This window comes from Pseudophryne corroboree, chromosome 9 (genome assembly GCF_028390025.1).
Source record: "Pseudophryne corroboree isolate aPseCor3 chromosome 9, aPseCor3.hap2, whole genome shotgun sequence".
Taxonomy (NCBI): domain Eukaryota; kingdom Metazoa; phylum Chordata; class Amphibia; order Anura; family Myobatrachidae; genus Pseudophryne; species Pseudophryne corroboree.
The window spans coordinates 139907697-139930799 of record NC_086452.1 but is presented as its reverse complement, the minus strand read 5'-3'; the positions used below and the strand labels follow the sequence as shown (position 1 = coordinate 139930799).

General features: G+C 44.2%; 1 protein-coding gene across 2 annotated transcripts in view; it reads right to left on the bottom strand.

Moving 5' to 3' along the window:
- RWDD3 (RWD domain containing 3) overlaps positions 1-23103 on the bottom strand; it is a 50062-nt gene that overhangs the window by 5115 nt on the left and 21844 nt on the right. The window lies entirely within an intron of this gene.

Below are 23103 nucleotides of genomic sequence, written 5' to 3'. Positions count from 1 at the left end.
GACTGCGCATGGGTCTAAGGTCGCACTGCGCTTGTGGCGCAGAAAGGATTAATTTGCTAAGTGACGGAGAGTGGGGAACCGCTTGGGGGCGGTTACAGGGAATCGTGGCAAAAACACAATCTGCAACTGTATTCCCGTACGCAGCTGCAATAGTTCAGTAATCAACTGATCTGCAACAGATGCAGCCTCAAAGAGGCGCCGGTGGGTGTCTCAATACAAATCCAGGCAGCTGCGGCATTTGCATATTTTTGCACATACATTTTTGTACAAATTAGCAGGAGTGAATGCATTTTCATACATCTCAATCAGGCCCTTAGAGTATGTCTCTGAGAATTGGGATTATACTAGGCCCTGGATCACAATATAGTAACTCCCATACCCAGATACAGTCAAATCCCTATTTTATATTTCACGATTGCCCATTCTCCCAAAATTGCCATTTTATTTAATTTTTTTTACTGTCGACTTTAAGGATGTCTCTGTCTTCATCAGAGATGACACCTATAAGTCTTCCCTGTTCGATATTTATGACTGCCTGAACTCTTCTGGGGAGAGTCTAGCTGCAAAGTTCCTTAGTAGCACTGGTGCTAAATTAGATGTGGTTGGAGTTGCTAGCAATGCTGCTTACATAGAAGCGGCAGCGATAGCTTTATTATGGTAATGCAGCACAGACATCATGCAATGACGCAGTATCGATTCATCTCCAACACCATCGGCCGGCTGCTTGACCCAAGGGGTCGTGCAACAAACCGCCCGCCGCAAGTCCTACCTAGAGGCCAGGAAATCTTTGTCCCCTGACGGAGATCCTGGCCTCGTCCCTCCCCTGAAATCGTGCCTCTGTTGGGGTAATAGAGGCCACTGACTCCCCCACCCCAAACGACATCAGACTGTCAATCTCTGACAGTCTGATGCTGTAGTGTGACTGATGTCACCCCCCCCCCCGTACTGCACGCGTGCTGTACAGGTTCGGCGCCTGCGCAAAGTATCAGACATCGGTACTTTGCTGTATGAGCCGCTACTCCATACACATCTGAATTGTGCTCTGTGTTTATTTTCAGAAGACGGTAGTGAAAATGTTCATTTTTACATTTCCAGTAAAAATGAGCAAAGATCTCTAACCAAAACATCATGTGAAATCAGAATCCTTGAGCTACTATGGAACCTCACAGCTGATTGTATCAATGTGTTGAGTACGGACTGGTGAATATTAGACGACGGGGTAGATTTACTATCCATCGGGTTTACAAAGCCGCCAATGATTGGTAGCGCTGACCGATGGATTTCAAAGGGGAATAGTAATTAAAGCTAAATCAACACACAAATCTATTCATAAACTAGTCAAATATAAGTAAACCTTTATTAACCAAGATAAGCAAAGATAATTGTGACCGAGTCACGCGCAATACAGATTTTCACAGAGTTGAACATTTTATGATGCTGCGCGTGTGCAAAAACTCAATGGCGCATACGTTACACTGTATACACACATAGGTGCAGCTGAAAGTGATCCACTGAAATATTTACATCAACGATTTAATTTAATTTGCAGTCACTGGATGTACTTGGAACACAACTCCATAAACAGATGAAGGCAGCATTCTATTTATAGACAAAACGATGAAAACTAAACCTTTGCTTAGGCTCCTCCCCATGTATTACTACTAATACCAATGGCTCTAGATTAGAATGTAAAAAAAAGGAAGGAGCCAACAGGCATTCTAGAAGTATTAAAACGGTTATCGGTCTTTTCCGCTAATACGCATGCAAGTACTGGAGATATATTTATAGTGGATGCTGTTAAAATCATTTGTGACGTTTTATATATACAGTATCTATGTCACCCTTGGCAATGGTCTTTGCTTCCTGTGTGGAACATCAACATATTGTACTGTAGATAAAAGACTTATCCTGCAGAAAACTGTGTTCTCAAAACCAAACTAAACAGCTTTACTCTCCCAAATTAAAAATAGTTCTGAAATGGGCTCTTATGTATGACGTCAGCTCCTGAAACAGTGCTGGTGACATGTGTAACACTATATACTGCCCTGAAATATGGATGCATGTAGATGTGTTCTAGACTATATAAACTGCACTGTTACTGTCACTCATGTTTTAGTGTTTCAGTCCAGTGCAGCAAATACCTGTACAAAGCCTCAAATGCATATATTGTAGAACAAATACTGCACACAAGAAAAGAAGTGATAAAAGCGCCCTGTATGTACATTTGCATGCCTTACAACTGTCCAGCTAAAATTTTAGCAGTTGTCTAGGCACAGTACCGATGTCCCGCGGTTAGGGGAGAGGGAGCTGGGAGGCCACCTCTCACTTGTGCTGCAGCAGCATAGGGTTGGCCATCAACCATCAATGATTTAAAACCATCGATGGTATATGGCCAATGGTAACTAGTTTTACCATCTATGGCAGAGAGCAGGTTCCGTTGCCCCGATGGTTGTTTTTTCTTCCATTTACATAGTGCTCCTTCCCACCCCTCCTACGCGCTCCTGCAGAGCAGCCGCTGGCCCCACCCCATACATACTGACTGAGTAGCACTGCAGAACAGCTGCAGCAGGGCCAGCGCTGTGGCAGCCACCTGTGCTGCCATCTCTTCAGTGCATGCATATGCTAAACATTCGATGGTGTGAACCATCGATGGCAAGCCATAGCATAGTTTCATATCATTGATGGCTCTTGCCGCTTTCCACATCGATAGCGACTATTCACCGGGAGAGAGGGACTGGGGGCATGGCCAGCAGCTCACAGAGCGTTGGGCACGCCCAGACTGTGATGAAAGTGGGGGTGTGGCTCACAATTGCGTCACTTCCCATGAGGCCACATTCCCTACCCATAATGCCACACACCCCTAATTTCAGGTGCGTGCATGTAATTCTGTTCTGAGATAAGGCAGATACCAAGGCAAGGACCTCATTCTGAGGTGGTAGTGAAGCAAAAAAGAGCAAATAATACGCCTTTCACACCGCCACAATAACCCGGGTTATTTCCAGGTTATTCCAGATCGCTGCTCGGTGTGAAAGGGTCCCTGAAAAATAACCCGTGTCCAGTGACCCTGAAATCCAACCTGGGTAGCGAGCAGGGTTGGTCCAGAAAGGACCCGGGTTAAGTGGCAATGTGAATGGATGACCCGCGTCATCATTAACACCCTGTGGAGAGTCAGCTCACTGGTGCGTGGATATGATGTCATCTCCAGACTCCGGCAGACGAGAAGCCTCAGCAATAACCGGAGTCCAGCCTGTGGGTGAACGGGTTTTATGCTGCTGTGACACGGCTTGAAACCCAAAATCAGTGACACAGACTGGACCCAGGATTTTGGTGTAAAAGGGGTATAACTGTGCACTTTGGCAATACTATGGTGCATAGCAGGTGTACAATGCTGTTAAGACGGCCGTGCAACCACCACATGCTAGGTGCAAATGATCCATCAGAAACAGGCGTTTCTTCGATGTGATCATAAGATTTCTACCCACTTACTGCCTAGAGATGTCCATTTCTTGGTAAGTGTGGTCCGGGCTAGTGATCTCTGTCAGTGAGTATGCGTGATCTGATACATCTGCAATTGTACTTGTGTCTGACTGAGAATAAGCCTCATAATCTGTGGATGGATCCGCACTCCCAATTACTGCCTCCAGCTCACATCTTTCACCAAAACTTTGTAATAAAGAAAACATCATTTGTGTTTAGCAATGTCTCCAAAAAAAAATAAAAAAATGTCCTCCTTTTTCCTGTTATGGTATCTGGACAAGGACCCAGAAGTGACTATGGGATCTATGTACTAAGCCTTGAATAGAGATAATGTCCAACCATTCATCTCCTCACTGCTAATGTTGCAGGTTGTTAGGTTTATTGCATACACACAGTGAGATATTGTCTATGCCCGATATGACTATGCGATTTCCCTTGAACTCCTTCAGAGCCCAGAAGTACCGATATTGTCTATACACCCGGTGCGAAATTGCTAGGGTTACCACCTCATCCCTTGTGTGGACACACATTCATTACACAGGTTCTGTGGCTGGCTGACTTCAAGACTCCACTTCACCTGGTTTTAATCAACCACAGAACCTGTGTAATTAATATGTGTCCAGAAATAAAAGGATGAGATGGTAACCCTAGATATTGGCTATGTGCGATTTTGACTATACTATACTTTGTACTAGATAATAAATTTATCTTGCGGGACCGGGCATCGGTATCGCAAGCTGTGTACACACGGTGCGACTTGCACTAACTTTCCTTGCGATTTTGACTATATAGGTTACATCGCACCGTGTGTACGCATCTTAAAACCTGAAGAAAGATAAAGTGGACAGAGATTAGCACCTACCAATCAGCTCCGGTCATTTTTCACACACAGCCTGTAACATGGCCGTTAGGAGCTGATTTGCTGGCACTTTGGGGTACATTTACTAAACCTTGGACAGAGATAAAGTGGACGGATAAAGTACCAGCCAACCAGCTCCTGACATTTTTTAAACACAGCCTGTAACATGACCGTTAGGAGCTGATTGTCTGGGACTGTGGGGGAGAGTACTAAGCAGTGGAGAAGTGAGCCAGTGGAGAGTTTGACCACTGCAACCAATCAGCTGCTCTGTATAATTTTATAGTATGCAAATTATAAATGTTACTTCAATACTGATTGGTTGCCATGGGCAACTTATCACTGCTTAGTACATCTCCCCCACATCTCTGTCCACTTTCTCTCTCCAAGGCTTAGTACATAGACCCCATAGCACTAAGTATTGATTTATATGTCCATAACAGCGTATTTGCTAATATTACTACAGTGCATCCAGAAAGTATTCACAGCGCTTCACTTTTTCCACATTTTGTTATGTTACAGCCTTATTCCAAACTGGAATAAATTAATTTTTTCCCTTAAAAGTCTACACACAATACCCCATAATGGCAACGTGAAAAAAGTGTTTTTGAGATTTTTGAAGATTTATTAAAAATAAAAAACTAAGAAATCACATGTACATAAGTATTCACAGTCTTTGCTCAATACTTTGTTGATGCACCTTTGGCAGCAATTACAGCCTCAAGTCTTTTTGAATATGATGCCACAAGCTTGGCACACCTATCTTTGAGCAGTTTCATCCATTCCTCTTTGCAGCACCTCTCAAGTTCCATCAGGTTGGATGTGAAGCGTCGGTGCAAAGCCTTTTTCAGATCTCTTCAGAGATGTTCAATCGGATTCAAGATGTTCAATCGGATTCAAGTCTGGGCTCTGGCTGGGCCACTCAAGGACATTCACAGAGTTGTCCTAAAGGAACTCATTTGATATCTTGGCTGTGTACTTAGGGTCGTTTCCTGCTGAAAGATGAACCATCGCACCAGTCTGAGGTCAAGAGCGCTCTGGAGCAGATTTTCATCCAGGATGTCTCTGTACATTGCTGCATTGATCTTTCCCTTTATCCTGACTAGTTTCCCTGTTCCTGTCGCTGAAAAACATCCCCACAGCATGATGCTGCCACCACCATGCTTCACTGTAGGGATGGTATTCGCCTGGTGATGAGTGGTACCTGGTTTCCTCCAAACATGACGCCTGGCATACATGCCAAAGAGTTCAATCTTTGTCTCATCAGACCAGAGAATTTTGTTTCTCATGGTCTGAGAGTCCTTCAGGTGCATTTTGGCAAACTTCAGGCGGGCTGCCATGTGCTTTTTACCAAAGAGTGGCTTCCGTCTGGCCACTCTACCATACATGCCTGATTGGTGGATTGCTGCGGAGATGGTTGTCCTTCTGGAAGGTTCTTCTCTCTCCACAGAAGAATGCTGTAGCTCTGACAGAGTGACCATCGGGTTCTTGGTCACCTCCCTGAATAGGGCCCTTCTCCCCCAATCGCTCAGTTTAGACAGCCGGCCAGCTCGAGAAGGAGTGCTGGTGGTTCCGAACTTCTTCCATTTACAGATGATGGAGGCCACTGTGCTCATTGGGACCTTCAAAGCAGCAGATATTTTTCTGTACCCCTCCCCAGATTTGTGCCTCAAGACAATTCCTTTGACTTCATGCTTGGTTTGTGCTCAGACATGCACTGTGAAGTGTGGGACCTTATATAGACAGGTGTGTGCCTTTCCAAATCATGTCCAATCAACAAGATTTACCACAGGTGGATTCCAATTAAGCTGTAAGAACATCTCAAGGATGATCAGTGGAAACAGGATGCACCTGAGCTCAATTTTGAGTTTCATGGCAAAGGCTGTGAATACTTTTGTACATGTGATTTCTTAGTTTTTTATTTTTAATTAATTTGCAAAAATCTAAAAAAAAAAAACTTTTTTCACATTTTCATTATCGGGTATTGTTTGTAGAATTTTGAGGGAAAACATTAATTTATTCCATTTTGGAATAAGGCTGTAACATAACAAAATGTGGAAAAAGTTAAGCGTTGTGAATACTTTCCAGATGCACTGTATATTTGGGTTTTCTGATCATTTATACCAGTTCAGAGGCCATATCAACCACCTGTTTACATTTCCCAGAATCCCAAGCACTGAAAAACATGGACGATCAGGAAGCCATTCAATTTTCTCCTGTGCATCATGCAAACAGATATTTGGAGATTGCATTTAACATAAATATAGTTTAACATAGAGTTGTGCTTTACAATTAATTGAACTTATTCTGAGGTTGTAAATTACTTTTAATCTCACATGAGTATTATTTCTCTTCCACAATATACAGTGCCTGTGTTGTAAAATGAAGCCTCAGACCTACGAGCGTATCCGTTTTCACTTCTATAATGCACACACAATACACATAACAGGAACCCATGTTTCTTGTGGCATTTTATTTCACCTCAAGCCCATTCCTGTAAATGGGAAGAAGCAAGAAGCCATTTTCAAACAGTATTTTTATGTTCTAATAATGACTCAGTGCAACAGATCGGTGACCCTTTGTCCTGACTAGTAATGCTTATTTGTCACTCTGATGTATGTGCTCTACTGTGGTCTCTCTTTAATTTTAAGTCACTGACCTACCATGACTTTGTTCCGCTGAGCATATTAAGTGTACTTTCATATCACTTTCCATGAGCTCAGTCACTTTAAAAAAATAAAACCAACAACAACAAAGGAGTATTATTATTTATGAAGATCACAAAATAAGGCCCATTGTTATAATTTGCAAACTACTGCACATTCTTTCATTCCCAAAAAAATATTCTGCTTTGTACTTACAGAGATGAACAAAGAGGAAGTTTGGGAGCATTTTTTTGATTCCATTATTAATGCAATAAAAAAAAACAGAAAAAAAACATGCACGGAAACGACAATCACTACTAGCACCTAATTGGTTGCTTGGACGGTAAATCTATTTTGTTCGTCACTTTAAAATGGTGGTGCATGGGGGAAGGGTGCGAGTGGCAGGAACAATCACAAGTGGCATTTGCCGTTTCTCAGCCAGGGTTGTAAGAAGATCAAAGGAGACCCCTGAAACGGACAGCAGGAAACGCCCCCTGGGAATCCAGCTAGGGGGAGCGGGATCTTGGTAAAATTTCTCACTAGGTAGTGCAGCATTTTAAGTTAATATGGCTTCCTCCAGTAAATGAAAACTGGGGCTACATAATCCTTGGGTGTGACTACAAGGATTAATATGGATCTTGCCCCTTATTGGACTTCCGAACACAACCATCTTTTCGGTTTTTAAAATAGCGACAATACCTCCCACAACTAACTGGAGGCGCAGCTTTAATGGTCTGACCTGAAAACCCAAGTTTGACCTTTCAAAGGAGAGGATCATAAATCCAATCAAATCTTAAATAGCATGAGTGAATTAATGTTCAGACCTGACCAGAAACAATTTTACGGGTGGTCTTCAGTTTGCCGGTGGCCGGGCCCCCGACGACCAGCATACCGACAGCTTTTCTCCCTGTTGGGGGTCCACGACCCCCCTGGAGGGAGAATAGATAGCGCAACGTGCACAGCGAGCCCGCAAGGGGCTCATTTGCGCACGCCCAGCTGTCGGTATGCAGGTGGTCGGGATTCCGGCGCCGGTATGCTGGCCGCTGGGAGCTCGACCGCCGGCATAACATACTACACCCCAATTTTACACGTTCTCCTAGACTGAAAACTTGAGAATGCATTATGGGTCGACTTAAGCAGAAGTTCTGTGAACACAATTATAGGCCTAATTCAGCATGGATTGCAAAAGCAAAAGCTTTTTCAAATGGGCAAAACCATGTGCACCGCAGGTGGGGCAGATGCAAAGACAGACTGGGGTCAGAAATCAGCCCTGGCATGTGCGTGCACACGCACGACAGGGGTGTGCGTGCACATGACAGGGGCGCGCAGACACTAAAGATGAGGGTGTGCCGCGAGTCAGGGGGGCTTGGACTCGTGGCACGCCTCCATTACTATGGAGACCGGACAGAAGGCGGGGCAGCGACCAGACCAGAGAGCCATAGGCTTCACTGCAAACGGCCTTCCTGGCTCTCTGTGTGACAGAACCGGCCCACCAGCAGTACTGGCATTTAACACTGGGCAGATGTAACATGTGCAGAGAGAGAATTAGATTTTGGTGAGTTATTTTGTTTCTGTGCTGGGTAAATACTGGCTGCATTATTTATACACTGCAATTTAGATTTCAGTTTGAACACTCCCCACTTAAATCTAATCTCTCTGCACATGTTATATCTGCCCCACCTACAATGCACATGGGGGGTAATTCCAAGTTGATCGCAGCAGGAATTTTTTTAGCAGTTGGGCAAAACCATGTGCACTGCAGGGGGTGTAGATATAACATTTGCAGAGAGAGTTAGATTTGGGTGGGTTATATTGTTTCTGTGCAGGGTAAATACTGGCTGCTTTATTTTTACACTGCAATTTAGATTGCAGATTGAACACACCACACCCAAATCTAACTCTCTCTGCACATGTTATATCTGCCTCCCCTGCAGTGCACATGGTTTTGCCCAACTGCTAAAATATTTCCTGCTGCGATCAACTTGGAATTACCCCCATGGTTTTGCCCTTTAGAGAAAGATTTTGCTTTTGCGATCCATGCAGAATTAGGCCCTGTGTTAAAATAGCTTTTTAAAGTTTCTATAACTAACATTTATGCTATATTTTTGTTCTCTTTTAAACACATTTATCCAAATGTTATGCAAGTAAATGTTCAGAGAAACCAATGCATAATAACAAAACGTTCAGAACATAAAACCATAAAATTAAGATGCAATATTTAAATGAATTCTATTTTACACTATCCATGTTACATTACTGACAAGGCAGAAAAGGTTCAAGTGATATAATCTTGGACTTTTTCAGAAGGGTGAACAAGTTTCTTCAAAGTGCCTATATTATTAGAGTCAATAGTATATAGGGGTATATGCAATTCCGGACGAATTGCGTCTTTTTTTCGACCGTTTTAGGATTTGACTGTACTCGACAGCTGAAACCCTCCACCCGGGACCATGAATTCGACATATTCAATACAAAACGCATTCGACACTCCCCTTGTCGAATAACGGACCAATCGTCGAGTAGTGGGCGTACTGGATTAGACTTCCCGCCGTTTTGAGCCCTTTATAGGGCTTGTTTGCTGCGTGCTCAGCAGCCATTTTGTGAACCTGCAGAGAGGTGTGTGGAGGTGCAGAGCTAGCAAATTGGTTGTTGTTTGCTGTGGTATCGTTTGGACACCCAGCAGGCTTTAATCCAGGACTGACAGGAGGATACCTGTTACCCCGGAGGAGAGTCGTTTTTGGAGCGATTTCTACATTTGTAGGTAGTACCACAAGTGGTCTGGCGTTGCATGTATGTGTTTGTGTAGTGGGGGGGGGGTGCCATGAGGTGTACATGTGGCATTGCTTTGGGGTGTTTGGGGTATGTATATGTGTGCAGGTATGTGTATATAGCTCCTGCTTGTATTGCTGCATGTTTTTTTTGGAGTTTTGTGTTTGGGGGTAGTTTTTCACGTTTTTTTTTCTTAAAATGTTTTTTGGGTCATGCTTTTGCATTGGTGTACCTCCAGCATGTGCAGGAATGATTTTTGGCTTGTTTGGGGTGACTTTTCAGTGTGTCGGTATCTGCCATGTGGCCGACATGTGGTGTTGTTTGTTCCCAAAACATGTTTTTTTGCTCCTATTTTAGCACTGGTGCATCCCTGCACATGCTGGAGGTACTTTTTGGCTTGTTTGGGCTGACTTTTACCGTGTCGGTATCTGCCATGTGGCCGACATGTGTTGTTTGTTCCCAAAACATGTTTTTTTGCTCCTACTTTAGCACTGGTTGACCTCCAGCATGTGCAGGGATGCTTGTATGGGGGGTTTTGGCTTGTTTGGCTGAGGTTTTTTCAATTATTATTTTTTTGTTGTGTTTGGTCCTGCTTGAGCACTGGGGTTGCATGTAATTATGTAATGTGTGTTAAATTTGTAGAAATAATTTTTATTTTTACAACAGAGATGTCCAGGGACAAGCGGCCCCGATCCCCCCCTTACCCCCACCCCTCAGAAGAATTTTCCCTGCACAGCAATTAGGAGTGGGAGCCGACCCAGGAGGAGGATACGACCAACCAGGCATGCAGTGACCAGCCGCGGTCGTCAAGGGACCAAAGGGAGAGGCAAAAGAAAAAGAAAAGGCCTAGACAGGTAAATACCTGCAGACACAATAGCATCCAACTTGACACACCCTAGTTTGCGCACTGCCATGCACACCTACAGGTATCTTTGCGCACTGCCAGGGATACTGACACACTCGCAGATACATACCGATCTTATTAAATGCATGTTTTTTTTTATCCCTAAAGGCAAGAAGCCAGCCAGAGGATCAGTCGGAGGAGGAAGCCTCTGGTGAAGACGCAGGACAGAAGAAGCCGCGTGGACCCAGATACACTGAGGCGGAAAACTGTGCCCTAGTGGATGGCGTCGACAGGTCCTACGACGTTCTGTATGGACCAAGGGCACAGACCACAGCAGCTAAGACCAAGCGAAACATCTGGGATGCCATCGCGAGACAAGTCACTGCAGTATCTGGAAACCGTCGGAGCACCAGAAACTGCATGAAGCGGTACAGTGATTGCCGCAGACAGACCAAGAAGAAGATGGGGATTCAGCGCCGACATGAGACAGATGCGGGAGGTGGTCCGGCTCTCAATCTGAAGTGGTTACCCTGGGAGAACGTTATTAGAAGGCGCATGAACCCTGTTATGGTCCAAGGAGTTCGTGGAGGTGTGGACTCCAGCCGTCCTGCTGGCTTTCCCGAGGAGGAAGAACCGCCCAGAAGACGGCGGGAGACAAGCAGTCCAAAAGGAGACTGATGGTAAGAATACATTCAGATGAGCTGTACTAAATCTTTTTTTTATTTATTTTTATTTGCTAATGTGTTTGTTCTTTTTCCCCAGACACGCCTGCCCAGAGGACATCGCCAGCGCGCGGACCATCACCTACGCAGCAGGCATCGGCAGCAGCGCGCGGACCATCACCTGCGCAGCAAGCATCCGCAGCGCGCAGCTCATCACCTGCGCGCCACACATCGTCAGTGCGCAGAAAGTCACCTGCGCGCCAGACATCGTCAGCGCGCAGACCATCACCTGCGCGTCAGACATCAGCGCGCAGAACGTTGGGGGGGGGGGAGGGGGGCGACATTTTTTTGTATAGTTTATTAACTTTGTTTAATTTTTATCTTCTTTTGCAAACAGAGGTGCCACGGACCAGCAGCGGACTTGCGTCGGGGATTGGTCCCTTCTTCAGGCCGGATATCCTACAGGATTCGTCGGACGACGAGGTGGAAGTGCAGCAGCCCGCTGTTTCTACATCCCTGTGTGAGTAATTATCAAATTGTGAGCCTTCAAACAAATGTATGAATGTGTATACTAATTTCTAATTTTCTTTTCAGCTTCACAAATGCAATTGGTGGCAGACATACAGCAAGGGCATGATCCCTCAAATATTTAGAGGGTAAACACCCTGGCAGCAGAGATGAATGTCAGCCAGGATAGTTTTCGGGTTGTCGTTGGAACCAGACTGGACGCCATTGAGAAGACAATGGATAAGATGGCAAACGGTTTGGTTGACATGCAAAAGGCTCTTGCCGACAGCACGGCAGAAACGCAAAAGACCAGACGAGAAGATCACAGGGAGACTATGGACATCCTTCACGTTCTGGCCACATCCATCAACCGGCTGGTGGATAACACATCATGCCTGGCACACAGCGTTGACAACATGTCGGAGAGCCAACGACATTCCGCATCCAGCCACCAGATCATTGCAACAACGCTACAGATGATCTATGATAAGCTCCCAGAGCCAGCTCAACAACACGCTGGTGAACCACCACATCCGCCACCACCAGCCACACTGACGCCTCCTGCCCTTGCTCCACCACGATCCTGGTATGGACGGTCACAGCTGTACCAAGGATATACAGGGATGTACCCCACCTACCAGTTGCCTCCACCACCAACACTGGCCGCATCATCTACACCAGCACGGCCACGGAGGCCAAGTCAACGCACTCCACAGCCGGCCAGGGCATCGACGCCCCATCAGGAGGAAGAAGAGGATCCGGACAGACAACCACCATAAGCTCGGTCGTATTGTTTTATTATTTACTCTTATGTTTTTCATGTTTCCCTTTCCTCCCCTCCCATTAGTTTTTTTTTCTTCTTAATATTGTTTTATATTTGTGTTGGGCTCCCCCATCCCCGACCGGATACTACCAAGGAGCTTTATGTCTAGGCATACATGCGCGGGCATGTATGCGGGCGCGTGTGGTAACTGATGAAAGCTCCTTGTGGTTACATGTATGATGGGCCAAAGAGCTATTCTGATACCACTTTTTTTTTAAAAACAAACTCCTTTTTGTATTGGTGTAAAATAGGCTTTCACTGTTGTGTGAATTTACTATTCACAAGTGTTTATTTTTGGCTTCTTCATAGGATTGGGTGGAAAATTTAAGTGGACGGCGTAGTTCGTGTTGTGCGTACCAAGGTGAGTAAAGCCATGTTTCAATGTATATATTCAAGAAACTTTGGACCGCCTGTCCTTGGGGAACAACACAGTCCAGCAATGGGTCATGCTGGGCTGTGTGGTTCCACAAGTGCAGGCGTGTCAAAGTGCTGACCACTGACACCACTCTGCCACTTTGGACCGCCTGCCCTTGGGGAACAACACAGTCCAGCAATGGGTCATGCTGGACTGTGTGGTTCCACAAATGTTCTTGGGAAAGGAATGAACATGACATCATTAGTGTCTTTACTTAATATGGAATTTCTTTTTTTTCACAGATCTCTACACAAGAAAAGAATGTAAAGAAGAACAAACACTACTTTTTTTGTTTTTATTTCAATTTATTTTTTAATCCAAAAATTAATACAATTTATATTCTTCAATAAATTTTTAAAATGAGAAGTTTTGTGTGGTTTTTCTTTAAATTATTAGTTGATAAAATGTAAAATGGCATTTCAGAGATGCAGTGGTATTGTGGTAGGTCGCCCATGGTACAGCAGGGGAACGGTCTTGTCCCTTGACATCCACGCTGGTTCCTGTACCTTGGGAAGGATACTCCGCAAGACCTGTGGAAGAGAATAGTATGAGGTTCCAGGTATTTGTGTCATCCAAAGACAAGGTACAAGCAGGTTACATCGGCCAAATGCAACTTGAGAAACTAGACATCCAAACATTCCCTGAAACAGCGTAAGCACTGCAGTGTCAGTGCATGATTGGATGTGCAGTTTTACAAATGCCGGAGGGCTGCACTTTGGACATGCCGGGGTTACTTGGTCAAGAGGGAGTTTTGGGCACTACATCTCACCTGAGGGGGGGTGTCTGCTACATGGCGGAGGTTCAGGTTCACATCACAAGTAGGTCGCCCATGGTACATCAGGGGAACAGTCGTGTCGCTTCACATCCACGCAACTTGGGAAGGATACTCCGCAAGACCTGTGGAAGAGAATAGTATGAGGTTCCAGGTATTTGTGTCATCCAAAGACAAGGTACAAGCAGGTTACATCGGCCTTTGTCCCAAATGCAACCCTCCGGCACTTGAGAAACTAGACATCCAAACATTCCCTGAAACAGTGTAAGCATTACAGTGTCAGAGGGCTGCACTTTGGACATGCCAGGGTTACTTGGTCAAGAGGGAGTTTTGGGCAATACATCTCACCTGAGGGGGGTGGTGTCTGCTACATGGCGGAGGTTCAGGTCCACATCACAAGTAGGTCGCCCATGGTACAGCAGGGTAACTGTCCGGTCCCTTCATCCACGCTGGTTCCTGCACCTTGGGAAGGATAGTCCGCAAGACCTGTGGAAGAGAATAGTATGGTGTCATCCAAAGACAAGGTACAAGCAACACTTGGAAACAAGCAGGTTACATCGGCCTTTGTTCCAAATGCAACCCTCCGGCACTTGAGAAACTACACATCCAAGCATGCCCTGACACAGCGTAAGCATTGCTGTGTCAGGGCATGATTGGATATGCAGTTTTGCAAATGCCGGAGGGCCGCAGTTGGGACATTCCTGGCTTACTTAGACAAGAGGGAGTTTTGGGCAATACATCTCATCTGAGGGGGAAGGGGGTCTGCAACATGTCGGAGGTTCAGGTCCACATCACAAGTAGGTCGCCCATGGTACAGCAGGGGAACTGTCCGGTCCCTTCAAATCCAGGCTGGTTCCTGCAAATCGGGAAGGATACTCCACAAGACCTGCGGAAGAGAATAAGGAGGTAATTTGAGAGTGTTTCCTCCACCCTGGGAAAGAACAAAAGGTCCCAGCAACACTGCGCATATACACAGGTAACTTAGACAAGATGGAGTTTTGACCAATACATCTCACCTGAAAGAGTGACTCTAACATGGCGGTGGTTCAGGTCCACATCACAAGTAGGACGTCCATGGTAGAGTGGGGTAAACTGGTCCAATACTGGAGTGGCTTTGCAGAAGTGTATCCTGGGTAAAACTGTTGAATCATGGGTACATTCCCCTCAGCAGAGAGTGAAGAAAAAAATATTCCTTTTTAAAAATGTACTAAAAAATACTTGTGGGTCAAAAATTTACAAACTAAGTAGATAATCCCTTCTAATATAAATAGATATGCTATTAGCAACAACAACAACAAAAAACACAAAAAAAAACATGTTTTTTAAATTTTTTATTAGATTTCGCCAGCAAAGTGAGGCGGAATGAAATTGACGAAATTGCTGTCGAAAAGCATTGTTGTCGAATCGACATTCTTAAATTGAATGTACTTTTGTCGAAAAGCCGCATTTTGACCATTGCAGACATGTCGAATTTTGAAAATGTCGATTTGCAAAAAGTCGAATCTTAAAACAGCAGGTATTTTGACGAAAAGTACTGTATTGCATTGTCGAATCCAATTTGACATATTTTTTTTGTCGAAAATGCCCCGTTTTTCGACTTACGCGGCAATCGACCGCAATTGCATATACCCCATAGACTCTGATAATTTATTCTCCAAATGAAGAGAAGCAATAGGACACGAGGACATGCACTGAGACTGGAGACGGGGAGGTTCAGGGGAAATTTGAGGAATAGTTACTTCACAGAAAGGGTAGTGGACAAGTGGAATAGCCTCCCATCAGAAGTGGTAAAGGCTAAGACAGTGGAGCAATTTAAACATGCATGAGATAGACATAAGGATATCCTTACAAAGAAATGAGGATCAAATAAAGGTTTGAGATAAAAAATATGGTAAAAGAAAAAAAAAAAGGGGGCAGACTAGGTGGGCCAAGTGGTTCTTATCTGCTGTCAAATTCTATGTTTCTATATTTACCCAGGCTGACGCAAAGGAGGGGCCTCTTTCTTTAGTTTCCACCCTATCTAGAAAATTAACTTGTTTCTTTTTTACGAAATAATAGTGCTCTTTGTACTCATAAAATAGCAATGACTGAGAAAAAAAAAGGAGAGTTATGGTAGATTTACCATTGTTAACTCTTTCTGCAAGGTACATTGGGTTCCACAGGGAAAACATCAGGGTGTAGAGTAGATATTGATCCAGAAGCACCAACAGGCTAAAAGCTTTAGCTGTCCCAGGATGCATTGGGGCCTCCTCTATAACCCCGCCTCCAGGCACTGAGAGCTCAGTTTCGTTAACCAGTCCAATGCAGGAGCAAGCAAGAGAGAAGGCAGATGTTAGTCACATAGAACCACATTCTCACAACAGGAGGAGAAGGTACCAGCGGCTAATGCCATACAAACCCAAAGAAGCTAGGTGCGTCATGGTGGGTGCCCTGTGGAACCCAATGTGCCTCGCAGAAAGAGAGTTAACAATGGTAAATCTACCATAACTCTCCTTCTCTGCAACAGGTTACATTGGTTTCCACAGGGAAAACATCAGGGATGCCCTAAAGCAGTTCCTCAAGGGAGGGGACGTGCCTTATCGGATATGAGAATCCGGCGTACAAAAGGAAGAATCCTGGAAGGAGAATGTATCAAAGGCATAGAACCTAAGAAATGTGTTCACAGAGGACACTGTAGCCGCCTTGCACAATTGTTCTGGGGACGCGCCAAGGCGGGCTGCCCAAGAAGGTCCAACAGACCGAGTAAAATGGGCTTTAATAGTAACAGGAGATGGGAGTCCATCCTGCGCATAAGCTTGTGCAATCACCATTCTAATTCATCTGGCCAAGGTTTGCTTGTTCGTGGCCAGCCACATTTGTGGAAACCAAACTAGATAAAAAGGGTATCTGACCTCCTGATAGATGCAGTCCTCTACATAAAGATATGGAGAGCCCTAACCACATCCAAAGAACGTTCTTTGGGAGACAAGTCTGAAGATATAAAGGCCGGAACCACAATGGTTAAGGTGAAAAGATGACACCACCTTAGGCAAACAACCTGGTCGAGTTCGTAGAACTGCCGGTCACGGTGAAATATCAGAAAGGGTGGACGACAGGACAAAGCGCCTAAGTCCAACACCAGTCTTGCAGTGGCAATAGCCAGCAAGAACAGGACCTTGGCCGTGAGCCATTTAAGGTCCACCAATTCAAGAGGTTCAAATGGAGACTCTTGCAAGGCATTCAGTACAACAGACAGATCCCATGGAGCCACAGGAGGAACATAGGGAGGCTGAATTCGTAGAAAACCCTGAGTGAAAGTATGAACATCAGGTATAAATGCAATTTTTCTCTGAAACCAAACAGACATGGCATATATGTGAAGCATGAGGGAGGCCAGACGAAGACCTAAGTCCAGACCACATTGCACAAAAGCCAGAACCCTGGAAGTTCAGAATCTATAGGCATCGTAATTCTTATCAGCACACAAAGTGAAGTAAGAATTACAAAACCTGTAATAAATCTGGGCAGAGGCTGGTTTGCGAGCCTCAGCATAGTCTGAATAGCCACCTCGGAAAATCCTTTTGTTAGCGCCGGGAGGCGCGCATCCCGGTCGTTACGTAGGAGCCGGGACGCCACACCTCCTGCTGACCCCCGCCCGGCGCCTAGGAACAGTCGGACGCCGGGTGCCCTGGTCCCCGCCTGGCGCCCAGGTCCTATGCTGGAAGCAGTAGGTGTTCCCTGTTGCTTAAGCTCTATAGTACGTGCAGCAGGGCAGCTGCACTTAGTTATTAATCAGGGATGTGATTGGGTATAATCCATTTATATTCTCCCTCAGCGCACTCCCAAAATGCTGGTGATAGTTCTTAGTTCCTGCTTTGTGAGAACCTGTCAGCCTCTATCAAACCTGGGATTCTAAGACCTTGCCTTATTGATTCCTGATCTGATCCAGTTTGCCGTGAACTCAGGTTTTGGTGTGGAGTCTCCACACAGACACTGCTTTACCTGCATTTCTTTATTGTATAGACCCTGTGCATTGTTGCATGTAATTCCAGTCTAGTTGCTTATAACATATTTGGGCATTATTGCTTTCAGACTTATTAAGTTGCTTATTACATCTTATGCATTGTTGCATTCACAATCATTCGTATATTCAGTGTCGTTGCTTTCAACACCCAGTGCATTGTTATACGTACAGTTTGTTTATGTTAAGAACACACTCCGCAGCCTTTGCCTTAGCATAGTAGTATGGTTGTGTCAGGTGAACGTCTCACCGTACTGCATTCACCCCTGCCCAGCCTCCGATAGTCGCCATGTATATACATAAAACCTGGGGGCATCCGAGTACGGGGAGGACCTAATTCACCCTGGAAAGGCGGCTGCTATAGGCTGCAGGAGACTAAAAAGACTGCTGGGGAGTGGGTAATTGAATGAGCGTCACCAGGCACCACCTACAAACCTACGGAATGGAGAGTAATCATAACACCTTTGGGCCTCAGGAGTGATGCTTTAAGAGCCATGCCATCAAAGCCAGTCTGGACAGGTCTGGGTAGAGACAAGGGCCCTGTACGAGGAGGTCTGGTCGCTGAGGAAGTAGAAGGACCCTGCAGGCCTGAGAACCAATGCCGCCTGGGCCACGCTGGAGCGACTAGAAGTAGCATTCCTCCTTCTTGTTTGAACTTCCGTAGGACCCTGGACAGGAGTGACACCGGAGGGAATACACAGGGCAGCCTAAAGTTCCATGGAACTGCCAGTGTGTACACGAACACTGCTTGAGGATCCCTGGTCTGAGATCCAAAGACCGGAACCTTGTAATTGTGTTGAGACGCCATGAGGTCTACGTCCGGCAGGCCCCACCTGTCCACTAGGAGTTGAAAGACTTCTGGATGAAGACTCCACTCTCTGGCGTGCACGTCCTGGTGACTGAGGAAGTCTGCTACCCAGTTTAGGATGCCCAGAATGAAAACGGACGATATGGCTGGTAGATGGCGTTCTGCCCAACAAAGGATTTTTGACACTTCCATGAGGCTTTGAGTGCCGCCTTGATGGTTTATGTATGCCACTGTGGTGGCATTGTCTGACCGTACTTGAACAGGCCTGTTCCGTACCAGAGGCAGGGCAAGAGATGAGCACTGCACACTGCCCTTAGCACCACAATATAAAACAACAAAGAGAGAAAGAAGACTCTTATGTGGGCGCACTCTTGTTTTCAGATTAGATATCGTACGAAAATTCAAAAAAGAGAGACAGATAAAATTTATTTTATTACTTTCTTGTTAAGAAATTATATAATTAGTATCCCACCGACAGTGTAGCAAAATTCCTATTAGGTAGTAATAAGCATTAATGAAAATAAAAAATTAAGAGATGTTCTGGTTTATTGGCTGATCACGGATACTCTTTTGCAACAGGTAGTACACTCCCAGATAGATCCAATTCTCCTTTCTGACCATGCTCCGGTGTGGTTCACTATAAAGTTAAACACTCCAATACCACGTTCTTATAATTGGAAGTTTCCAGCTTATATGGAAAAATCTTCAGATTTCCGCCTACATCTTGAACAGTCATTTCTAAATTATAAAACTGATAATATGGAACATATCGGGGACATCAACCTATTTTGGTCCGCCTCGAAGCCGGTAATACGGGGTCAGATCATGGAGTATGTCTCCAGGAGACGCAAGGCACTGAATAATCAATTAAATGATCTTAGTCAAAATTTAACTAGAACTTATGATATACTCTCTTCACATTATTCACTTGAAAACCGCCAGGCTTATCTTACTGCTAAACAACAATACGATGCCCTATGCACTGAGCGGGCAAGCTTTTCTCATGATATTCGTAGAAACAAGTTTTTTAGAACTGGCAATAAATCGGGCAGGTTGTTGGCAAATTTGGTTCGGTCGTACTCTGCTCCTTCACGCATCACTCAACTGTCAACTGATCTCACCTCTAACGTTTTGGATACTCCTGCTATCTCGGAGAAATTCTTACGTAACTACCAAATTTTGTATAAATCTCCTCCTGATCATCCAATGGAGGGCCAGAGATTTTTGGATAAGGCAGGACTTCCGGTGTTGACGGAGGAAGAGAGAGAATCTCTGACGACGCCAATTCAGGAACCTGAAATATTATCTCTAATCAAATTGTTGAAAAAGGGGAAGTCCCCTGGGCCGGATGGTTTTGGGGCGGAGTATTACCGAATGCTGGCTCCTCACTTAATGCCTTATATGCTAGCTCTTTTTAATTCTATATTACAAGGGAATTCAGCCCCGACCGGGTTTGATGAGGCTAGAATAGTGGTCTTTCCGAAACCGGGAAAAGATCCCAAGTATGTCCAATCTTATAGGCCGATCTCCTTACTAAACCAGGACTTGAAATTATTTACCAAATTACTAGCGTTTAGACTTCAGCCCATTTTACAGCGAATTTTACACCCAGCTCAAAATGGGTTTGTTAGAAACAGAACTTCAGTACATAATATCCGTACTTTAATGGCAGCGATACATAGCTCGAGACAATCAAAGTCTCACAAAGCCCTTATAGTCAGTTGTGATGTGACTATTCTCTATATAAATCGTTATATGATCTTTTCAAATAGATATGAATGACACTATCCACTTATTAATTAATTTGCATAGCTATCTCTTTCTTTTATATGTATATATTATCAATGTTAGTGTTGAAATTCTCCCTTAGAGGTATATAATAGGTACCACGGAAACTATAAAGCTCGCTCTCCATATAAATACCCCTTAATTTTCTCCGATCACGTGACTGAAATAAAAGACACGTTACGTTATGCCATCAGCCGTAAAGACGGCTGATATAAGCTAAATATGGTAAGACGAGTCCGGTCACGTGACATTTCACGTCACGATACCGGACATAACCATACAGACACACACCACATAGCAACCGAATTTGTTGTAGTTACTTAGTGTGTCACATGACAAGGGCAATATATTTCCATTGGACGGGATGCCGATAACGTGACCCTACCAGTCACATGATCGGGGCCTTCTAGATTACTATACAGACACACATCACTTAGCAACCGGATTTTGTTGTAGTCACCTGGTGTGTCACATGATAAGGATAATATACTTCCATTGGATGGGATACCGATCATGTGATCTTACCAGTCACGTGATCGGGGCCTTCTAGATTTGTATACATATCTTAATAAAGAAAATACTTATATCTCTCTAGTGCAAACTCGTTTTTATAATCTATTACGATATTTGAGTGTGGGACCAATTAGTTTATAGATATATATATTAGAGCATATTTTTCCAAAAGGCTTATATATTGCAATTATGAGTGAACAACATGTGTAATCAATTATTGCCACATACATCAGTATAAAAGGGCCTCGTGACAGCCACTATCTTACTTGCTCCTGAGGAAGCTGGACCATTTAAAACCAGCGAAACGCGTTGAGCTACTATTTCATCCTGATATTCATCAGCACCACTGGCTCTCCTGACACTCGGTAATACAACAATTGGGACAATCATCTAGCAGTATCCACTATTCTGGACATATCCCTCCATGCCAAAGAGGACAACTGATCCAGTTAACTACAGGTGGACTCTATCTGCTCCAAGGATCACTGGTAACTACCTCACATTTGCAATTTTTCGGTTTATGCAAAAATAACCGATTAGTGATGGACATCTCCAGTGATCAAGGTCCTTTTGGAGTGTCAATAAATTGCCTAATGTGGACTTTTTAATAATTCAGGCACCTTGTGGCATTCCTATTGAAAACTGATACACAATTTTATTCCTATTTTTATTCTTATGATTTAATTTTATTGTTTAATTATTTATTTACATTTGTATAATAAATGTGATATTTTATATTTAAGCCTTTTGGTTATTGGATTGTTTCATTATCTACATGATCAGCCAGCGCTGGTAATTTTTTCTTTTGCTGTTGTTCATCTTTTGGGGACTTACCATCCCCTTACCAGCCGCTATTGATAGCGCACCCAATTGTTCTTCTTTTTATATTTGACCGTGTCTCCTGGGCTCATATATTGCGAGTCCTACATGCTCAACATTTTGGTACTAAGTTTATTGATGTTTTTAAAACACTATATGCCACTCCACAAGCGTATATCACGATCAATGGATTAAACACAAAATCGTTTCAGTTATATAGGGGTACAAGACAGGGGTGCCCCCTCTCCCCCTTGTTATTTAATCTGGCTTTAGACCCGCTCATACGCACGTTCATAAGTGATGTATCTTGGAAAGGTATCGAAGTGGGCTCTCACACTATAAAGGTCTCCGCTTTTGCGGATGATCTTCTACTATATTTCAGTGACCCCATGACATCCTTTCCCTCACTATTGACCGCACTAGAGAATTTTAACTTAATATCAGGATTTTTAATTAATTTTGACAAGACTGAGGCACTGGCACTGGGTGGAGACGCGAGGGTGGGATGGGATGATGCGTTCCCATTTAAATGGGCGCATAACTACATAACATATCTTGGTATACGTGTATCATCTGATCCCTCGGAATTATACTCTTTAAACTTTTCTTATTATATTAATAGGATGATCGAGGACTTTACGAGATGGCAACATCTGCCAATTTCTCACTTGGGTAGGTGTCACTTGTATAAAATGGTGTCTTTTCCTCGCCTACTTTACCCGATACAGATGCTTCCGTTTTTGCTATTAAAAAAAGATATACATACACTAAATAAAGCCATTACTAAATTTATATGGGCGAATAAGCGTCCTCGTATAGCGCTGTTCAAATTAAAACAACCACCCTCACTTGGAGGAGTTAATCTCCCCTGCCCGGAAGATTACTCCTTAGCAGCTAATTATAGATGCGCCCTAGATTGGATAGGTAACGGAGACAATTTTGTTAACAAGGCTCTGGAACAAGCTTTGTATCCCAGTTATGATTTGTTACAGATACTACATTTTCCGAATTCCTTTATATTACAGGATATTAAATCAATTCCATTATTATATGCTCCTTACAAGGCGTGGCAGCAAATTAGAAAACGTTCTAAACTCACTCTGACTCATTCCTTGTTCCAGCCTTTATTTGGGAACCCGGCTTTTCAGGGAGGGGATGCGGGCAGGATTGTACGTGGTTGGCACCTCCAGGGACTCCGTTCATTGTTTCAATTTTTGAATGATGACTGTTCGGCGGTATTATCGCTGTCCCAATTACAAACTAGATACCCGACTTTGAAATTTCCCTTTTTTGCATATTTTCAGATGCGTAGTTTTGCTACACACATTATGACGCACCTACAGCCCATTGATCGTACTTTTCTACTGGATGGCATTGTACGATGACGTTTAGACTCCCCCCATTC